The 7,094-nt window shown below is 43.2% G+C and overlaps 1 pseudogene; it reads left to right on the forward strand.

Annotated features, from left to right (window-relative positions):
• Positions 1-3,600: 3,600 nt before the first annotated feature.
• LOC114505623 lies at positions 3,601-4,665 on the forward strand (annotated as a pseudogene).
• The last annotated feature ends 2,429 nt before the right edge of the window (positions 4,666-7,094 follow it).

Raw genomic sequence — 7,094 nt, forward strand, 5'->3', positions numbered from 1 at the left:
AATTCTTTCTTCATCTTGCTCTCTAATCTTCTGTAAGTACTATCCATTGGGCTAAACTACCCAGAGGCCAGAGAACAAAGGAACCTGGAAAATTTAGTTTCCTATGATACAGAACAGACCCAGAGAAGGGCAGTGAGGTATCTGAGAACAAACTGGACAGTAATGAATGAGTAAACCACTTTACCAGTCTTCTCGGCATAGTGTGTTATCATTATAAATGTTCTTTTGTAACCCTGGCTGGTGTGGCTCCGTGGATTGAGTGCCAGCCTGTGAACCAAAGGGTCGCCGGTTAGATTCCCATTTGGGGCACATGCCTGGGTTGTGGGGCCAGGTCCCTGGTTGGGGGTGTGTGAGAAGCAACCACACATTGCTGTTTCTCTCCCTCTCTCTCTCCCTCCCTTCCCTCTCTCTAAAGATAAATAAATAAAATCATTTTAAAAAATGTTCGTTTGTCACTGGAGGCAATACAATTTAGTAGCTCAGAATAGTGACTCTGAAGTCAGACACCCCTAGGTTTGAAATCCTGCTCCATGCACTTCCTAATTATGTTATCTTGGGTGATTTGCCTAGCTCTCTCAAGTCTCAGTTCCTCATATATAAAATGCTGTGAAGATTAAATGATATAAAACACTTAGCATAGTGCCTAGCATGAAATAGGTCCTCAATAAGCATTAGCTACTATAATTATTAGATGTAATATAAAATCTTCAGTTTAGTTTTCACTCCTTTGATGTCTGTATAGGACAAACATTTTCCAAGTAATTTTTCCTTCACCCTATGTATTTCCTCAGGAATTCATTGACTGTCTATGCCATTAACTACAGGTTTTAGGGATCTTTCTTATACATTTGAATGATTTGTTAACGTGGTGTAGTTATTAATACTTTGTCGATCACACTTTTTACATTTCATATTGCTCGAAGCTAAAGAAGTCATCCTTCTTATACAAAGCTGAGAAATATTCTCTTTTCATGGTGTCTAGAATTAGATTATGACCATTACTTATTAAACTATGACTATGTATAAAAGATAAATAAAATCCCTCATATAAAAGCCTGGGATAGTATGGTGCTCTATGGTGTCAGAAAGCCAGGCTCCTTCCATTTTCTTCTGCCATCCATAGAAAGCTTCTATGGTTTATTGATTCCAGATGGCTCTCTCTATTCTCACTGGTGGGAAGGAGGGATAGGAGGACATGTGCCTTCTCTTTAAGGACATAACCTGGAAGTCGCACACATTACTCCCTCTCACATGCCATTGGACAGAACTTAGTCCCATCTAATTATAAGGGAAAGTAGGAAATAAAGTTTGTATTCTAGGCGGACACATACTCAGCTCATAATTCTATTATGATAATAGAATTATCATAATAGATAAAGAAGGGGCAAACCGACATTGAGAGAAAACTATTAGCCTTTGCCATTCTATTCTGGCTACACAGACATCTGTGCATGCCCTTCTCCCCACACACAGAATATACCTATTGCCGGGGAGAGAACTCCTAAGTAAGGGAGAGAATTTGCCACCCCCAAAATATGCCTCTTTGGCCTATTGATTATCTTAAACTGCTTATTTTTAAGAAACAGAAGACACAAGAGAACCTCTGCAACTGAATGGACTACCGGTTACCCTTTTGTTAGGAGACATTTACATTTATAAGGGAAATCTCCATTTGTAAAAGGGTCTCCTTCTTTTACTAGGAAGAGGAGGATGGATACATTTCTAGAAACTCCTATTAAGAGAGAAGGCAAGGGTTTAAATCTGCATAACAACCTTACCCTTGTTGACTGTGCTTTCCTGATAACCTGCATAACTGGCCACCTCCCACCCCCAACATCTTCTTTTGTCTTTAGCTGAATGTAATTAAATTTGGTGGCTGGGACCATTTGGGGGAGTTTTCTGGGTATCTCCCATGTGTACAGGATATATACACATAATTACACTTTTGTTTTTTTCTTGTTAATCTGTCTTTTATTATGGGTGGCGGGAAGGTCTCAGTCAAGAACCTAAAAAGGCAGAGGGAAAATTATTTTTCCTCTCCTATACTACATACATACACGTCAAAGTCCAGAATCTCTGAATGGTGTGTGATCCCCTATGTCAGGTTTAGATATGTCTCCTTGTTTTCCTGCAGTCTATAAAAAATAAGACAAGCCAGGTGCCTCGTCCACAACATAATGGTGTAGTAAGATAGAGGTGAAAAGAAATGTTGATACTGAAAAGAGAAAATTGGAACTATTCAGCAGTCCTCAGTTGGTGGCAATGATTGAGTCCTATTGGCTTGGAAATGCAAAAGCTGCTTGTGCTAGAATTGGATTAAATTCCTCACTTAGCTCCTCGGACAGCCCTGAGCTCTGCTCTCTTAAAGGTACCCCTTGTCCATTGTCCTCTATGGCCCTAGTCTCTGCCCTCTGGCAGGTTCATTTCCATAGATGATTATGGCCAGGTATCAGCAGTGGGCCTTTCTTGGGGATTGCTGGGCTTTCACAGCTGGTTTCCTGTTGAGCATTTTCGGTGCCTTAACAGCGCTTGGTGGTGAAGGGGAGCAGAATTTGCCACCCCGACGTATGCCTCCATGAAAAAAAGGTTATGTCGAGCTAATTATTTTAAAGAAACAGCAGATACTGGAGAAGCTCTGAAAACCAAGTAGAAGTTATCCTTTTCTAAGAGATATTGACACTTATAAAGGAAATCTCCCCTTGTGAGGCTGTCTCCCTCTGTATAGCAGAAAGCGAAGAATGATTCTAAATGTCTAGAAACTCTTGTCAATGGAGAAAACAATGACTTCAGTCTACACAACAACTGTACCTTAATTTGCTGCACTTTGGCTGATAGCCCTCCATTACTGACTCCCCACCCTCAATTCTTCGTTGTCTTTAGCTGGAAGTGGTATTTGAGGTGGTGGCTTGGACAATTCAGGGAGTTGCTTAGTTTTCCTGGGTCTCTCCCTTGTATATAGGAATTATACATGTTAATAAACTCCTGTTTGTTTTTCTCCTATTAGTTTGTCTTGTATTACGGAGTGAGGTGGGGGTCTCAGGTAAGAACCTAGAAATGTAGAGGGGGAATTATTTTTTCTTCCTTACAGAGGCTGTAATCATCATAGGTATTTGCACGCAAGTTTTGGGTTTCTTAGGCTTTCATATTTCCTCTAACATTTAATAGGCTTCTGGTCTATTTGCTGCATTTCAGTTACATGTAGAAGTAACCTTGCCCTGGCTGGTGTGGCTCAGTCGAGTACCGGCCTGCGAACCAAAGGGTTGCTGGTTTGATTCCCAGTCAGAGTGCATACCTGGGTTGCAGGCTAGGTCCCCCACTGGGGGCATGTGAGAGGCAACCACACATTGATGTTTCTCTGCCTCTTTTTCTCTCTCCCTTCTCCCCTCTAAAAAAAATAAGTAAGTAAAAATCTTTAAAAAAATAAAAAAAGAAGTAACCATCGTGCAGGGTCAGTGGCCAGGCAGTGGGAGTCTGTCTAGGCCATGCACTCCTCTGGAGGAAGGAAGCAGAAAACAGCAGGGCCCAGGGGTGTAGAAGGGCTCATAGAACCTAGGAACCGGACCAAGCTCTATACCATAGCCCCTGAAGCTGGGGCTTCCCATGGGGGCCAATAGCTTTGTGTCCCTAGCTGCCCTCCTCCAGCTGCCCTAGTTCTGAAAATTCTCAGTTGAAGATGTGCTGTGCATGGTAGACAACAATGACAAGCAGCAGTTTGCCCTGCTGCGGGCAACCCCAGCTCTGGCCCTCTCACCCAGGCCAATCAAAGTCACTCCCTGTGTAGGAGGCCACTTTAGGAGTCAAATCCAGGGAAAAGACACACCCTTGGGTGGAGACCTAAGATGTTAATGAAGGTTGCAGGTTAGAGCATGTAGCGCTTCTGCACCTGTGCGAATCACAGCCAGCTCACCAAAAGAAGGACCTGAGGAACAAAGAAATCCATTCTGCGCCTGCGCAAGCCAGTGCCAGCCTGCTGGTGAGGGAAACCCAAAGAACAAAGGGATCTGCCCTGTGCCCACGTGAGTCAAGTGCCAACCCACCAAAGCGGGAGGAGGAAGTGTGTGACCATATAAGGCAGACCCCAGCTGTAAATCCGGGTGCGATATTCTCTGTCCAGTGTGCATGCCTCAGTGTACTGAGCTGTCCCACACATCTTAAATAAACTCCTTTCCTTCCAAATGCTCTTCACCTTCTCTGTTGATTTCGGCTCCTTCCTTTATTCCTATCCTGGGAGGAACAAGAACCCTCCAGCTGGTAACACTTGCAGGTAACTGAGTTAGAGCTGATACCCCTGGAAACCCCACAGGCACCGTCTGTGATATTCATCCAGGGCATATTCTGGCAGCACTGACCATCCATCTTGCTCAAGGGCTTGTCCTGCTGGGGAAGAATACACATCCATCTGGCCCCAGGACTGCCTGGGAGCCCTGGTGTCATCACTGACATGCGGCCCAATTGTGAAGTAGCCATGCTCATCAACAGGCCCCTGATGCCCGTTGCACTCTGCCAATGGGTTGATCCTGACTGCAGGGAATGCTGATAGCTTCCTGCTTCCCAAGGGCTTCAAGGAGGTCCTGCAGAGACCCCTCCTTGACTGGTAACGAAGAGACGGAGTGTCAGAGTGGCCCCAAACACAGCTCCAGAGGAAGAAGGATGATCCAACAATAAGATATTCTTTTTTAATGTAAAAAGATGACAAAAGCTCTATTTTGAAAAAAGGAAGAAGAAGTAACTGTAGCCCACAATCTCTTCCAGGCGTAGTCTCTTGCTTTTTCCACTGTGCTCTGTGCTGACTCATCTTCCTATCATTCAACTTGCTAGTTGCTTCCTGAAGCTCTGCTTAATAGGTTTGGGTGGGAGGTTGACATTCTTAATATGCTCTTTACCTCTACTCTGGCTCTCATTTACTGGTCAAGAAGGAAGGTGCTTGCAGAGCCCAATGTTATCTCTTACCAAGTTTTTCTTTTTTGGAGCCTCTTTAAACTGCTTCACTGCGGAGTTGCAGAAAGCAGTTGGCTTTTGCATTTGTGTAGGGCTCTGAAATCTCAGGCCACGGATAAAAATGACTCTTGATAGAGCTATGTTCTCTTCCATTTTTGGTTTCTGTCTAGATCGTTCTGACTGGGGTCCATCCCTCCGTAGGACGCTGCTAAAAGTAGCAGGAGCCAGCGGACACTGCTCAATGTTATAAATCTGTGTTATTCACCCCAATGCTATTGCTTTCAATGCCCACGAGCTGCTTTCCAAGATCTCACCTACCTTTATGAATGCTGTGCCTAGCTACAATTTCCATTTCCTTAGAAGAAACAGAGAATGGATGTTGGGGGAGAATTAGCACTCTGTACTACAAATGCCTATTGATTCAGACAGGATCTTAATTCCACTCCATAAAGTGAATCAGCAACTTGTAGGAGGCATGGGGCCAGCGCAATAGAAAACTGGTGCCCTCAGATTAGTATCAAAGGACTCACTTTGAAAAAGGAAACCCAGACAGGCCACCCCTCCCCCAACAATTGCAGCTAAACTTTTGCTAGTTTTGATATGATTGGTATAAATGTTCAAAGATTATCTCGTAACTAGCAATGAAGCTGACTTTCTGGGCCCTGTCAAAAAACTTGATTTTGAAACTATAGTAAAACAACTAACTACACAGTGACTTTTAAAACTGTAAGGATGAGAGAACCCATGCATGGTTATAATTTTTCAATATGATAGATTGCTGAAGTTACTCCTAAAATTCTTTTATTTAGCTTTAGATATATTTATTGTGGATTTGGGGCTTGTTATATATTATAAATACCACAAAATGTTTCCTCCCTTTTTTACATTGTAAAATAAACCTTTAAAGAGAATGAAAAATTAATGACGGTCACAAAGAGATTTTTCTTTCTCTTCTTACCATGCTCATTTTTTAAACTATGTGTTATTTTCTTGATCTTCATTTCATCTGATAAACTCCACATTACTTCATCTCTAGCACTAAAGATTCCTTCATTAGTTTGCACTGTCAAAGTACGAATTAAATACCGACTTTATTTGAGAATGGAGACAGTAACCATTTTAATAGGGGTTCTGGAACAAAGGCAGCAGACTTTGAGAAGTTTATACATTGTAGTTATTTATACTGGTATGAATCATAAGGGACTTTAGTCTATTTTGTTCGCTGATGTATACCTGGTACCTAGAACACTACTTAGTGGACACTCAAATATTTATTGGGGTAATATATTGTGACGGATACCAGCCAGCAGTATCCATCACTGCAGATGCTTGTCAAAACACGAGAAAAACATACACACGGACAACCGAGTCCTGTGGAGAAGTAGGTATGAAACGGCCACTCTCTCTAGTGGAGAGCGCCTTGTTTTCCTGCCCGAGCAGGCTTTTATTAAGAATACAGATACAGTTTGTGAATTAAAATCTGACAGGGAAGATAAAACAAATAGTTAGCTTTGAAAGGGGCTGGCAGATCTCCCACTGAGATTCTGGGCTGAGATTTGGGGGTTTTATCATTTAAAAAGACTATAGGATTTAAAAACTTAGTTTCGTTCCCTGCCCATGCCTTCATATTCTAATTAAAAAGCATCCTCCAGCAAGTAGACCTTACAGGATCTTTCATATTCTATGTCCCAGGCCTGAGTACCCCGGGGGTCCGCCGACTCTAGTCTGGACTGCACCGCCCCTGTTATTTCCGCAGGCCTGAGTCAGGCAGAGGAGACAAAGGCAGCCAGAGACTTGGATTTCTCAAGGACTCAGGCTTTGACAAAGCCGAGGGGGCAGGGGTCGATGTCGATCACCTCTTCCTTTCCTCAGCCCTCCAAATCCTTCCCTGAGGCCTCCACGTGATCATGCCTGTCTTAGGCGATTCCTCCCTTGGGAAATCTTACCTGCCATTGGTTAACTGATCAGGCATTGAGGGCTGGCACAGAGCAGGCAGTGTTCATGCCAGGGAAATAAGTTTTGTCTCCTTAGTGTCTCCTGGTTCGGAGGCCTCTTACCCAGCCTTAGCTACGGGCAGTTACAGCTTCCCGAGACCAGGCAGGGCAGACCCCAACAATATATTAATGGATTTTTTCTTTTAAATAACCCTAAAATCC

Source organism: Phyllostomus discolor, chromosome X (genome assembly GCF_004126475.2).
Source record: "Phyllostomus discolor isolate MPI-MPIP mPhyDis1 chromosome X, mPhyDis1.pri.v3, whole genome shotgun sequence".
In the NCBI taxonomy this organism is placed as follows: Eukaryota; Metazoa; Chordata; class Mammalia; order Chiroptera; family Phyllostomidae; genus Phyllostomus; species Phyllostomus discolor.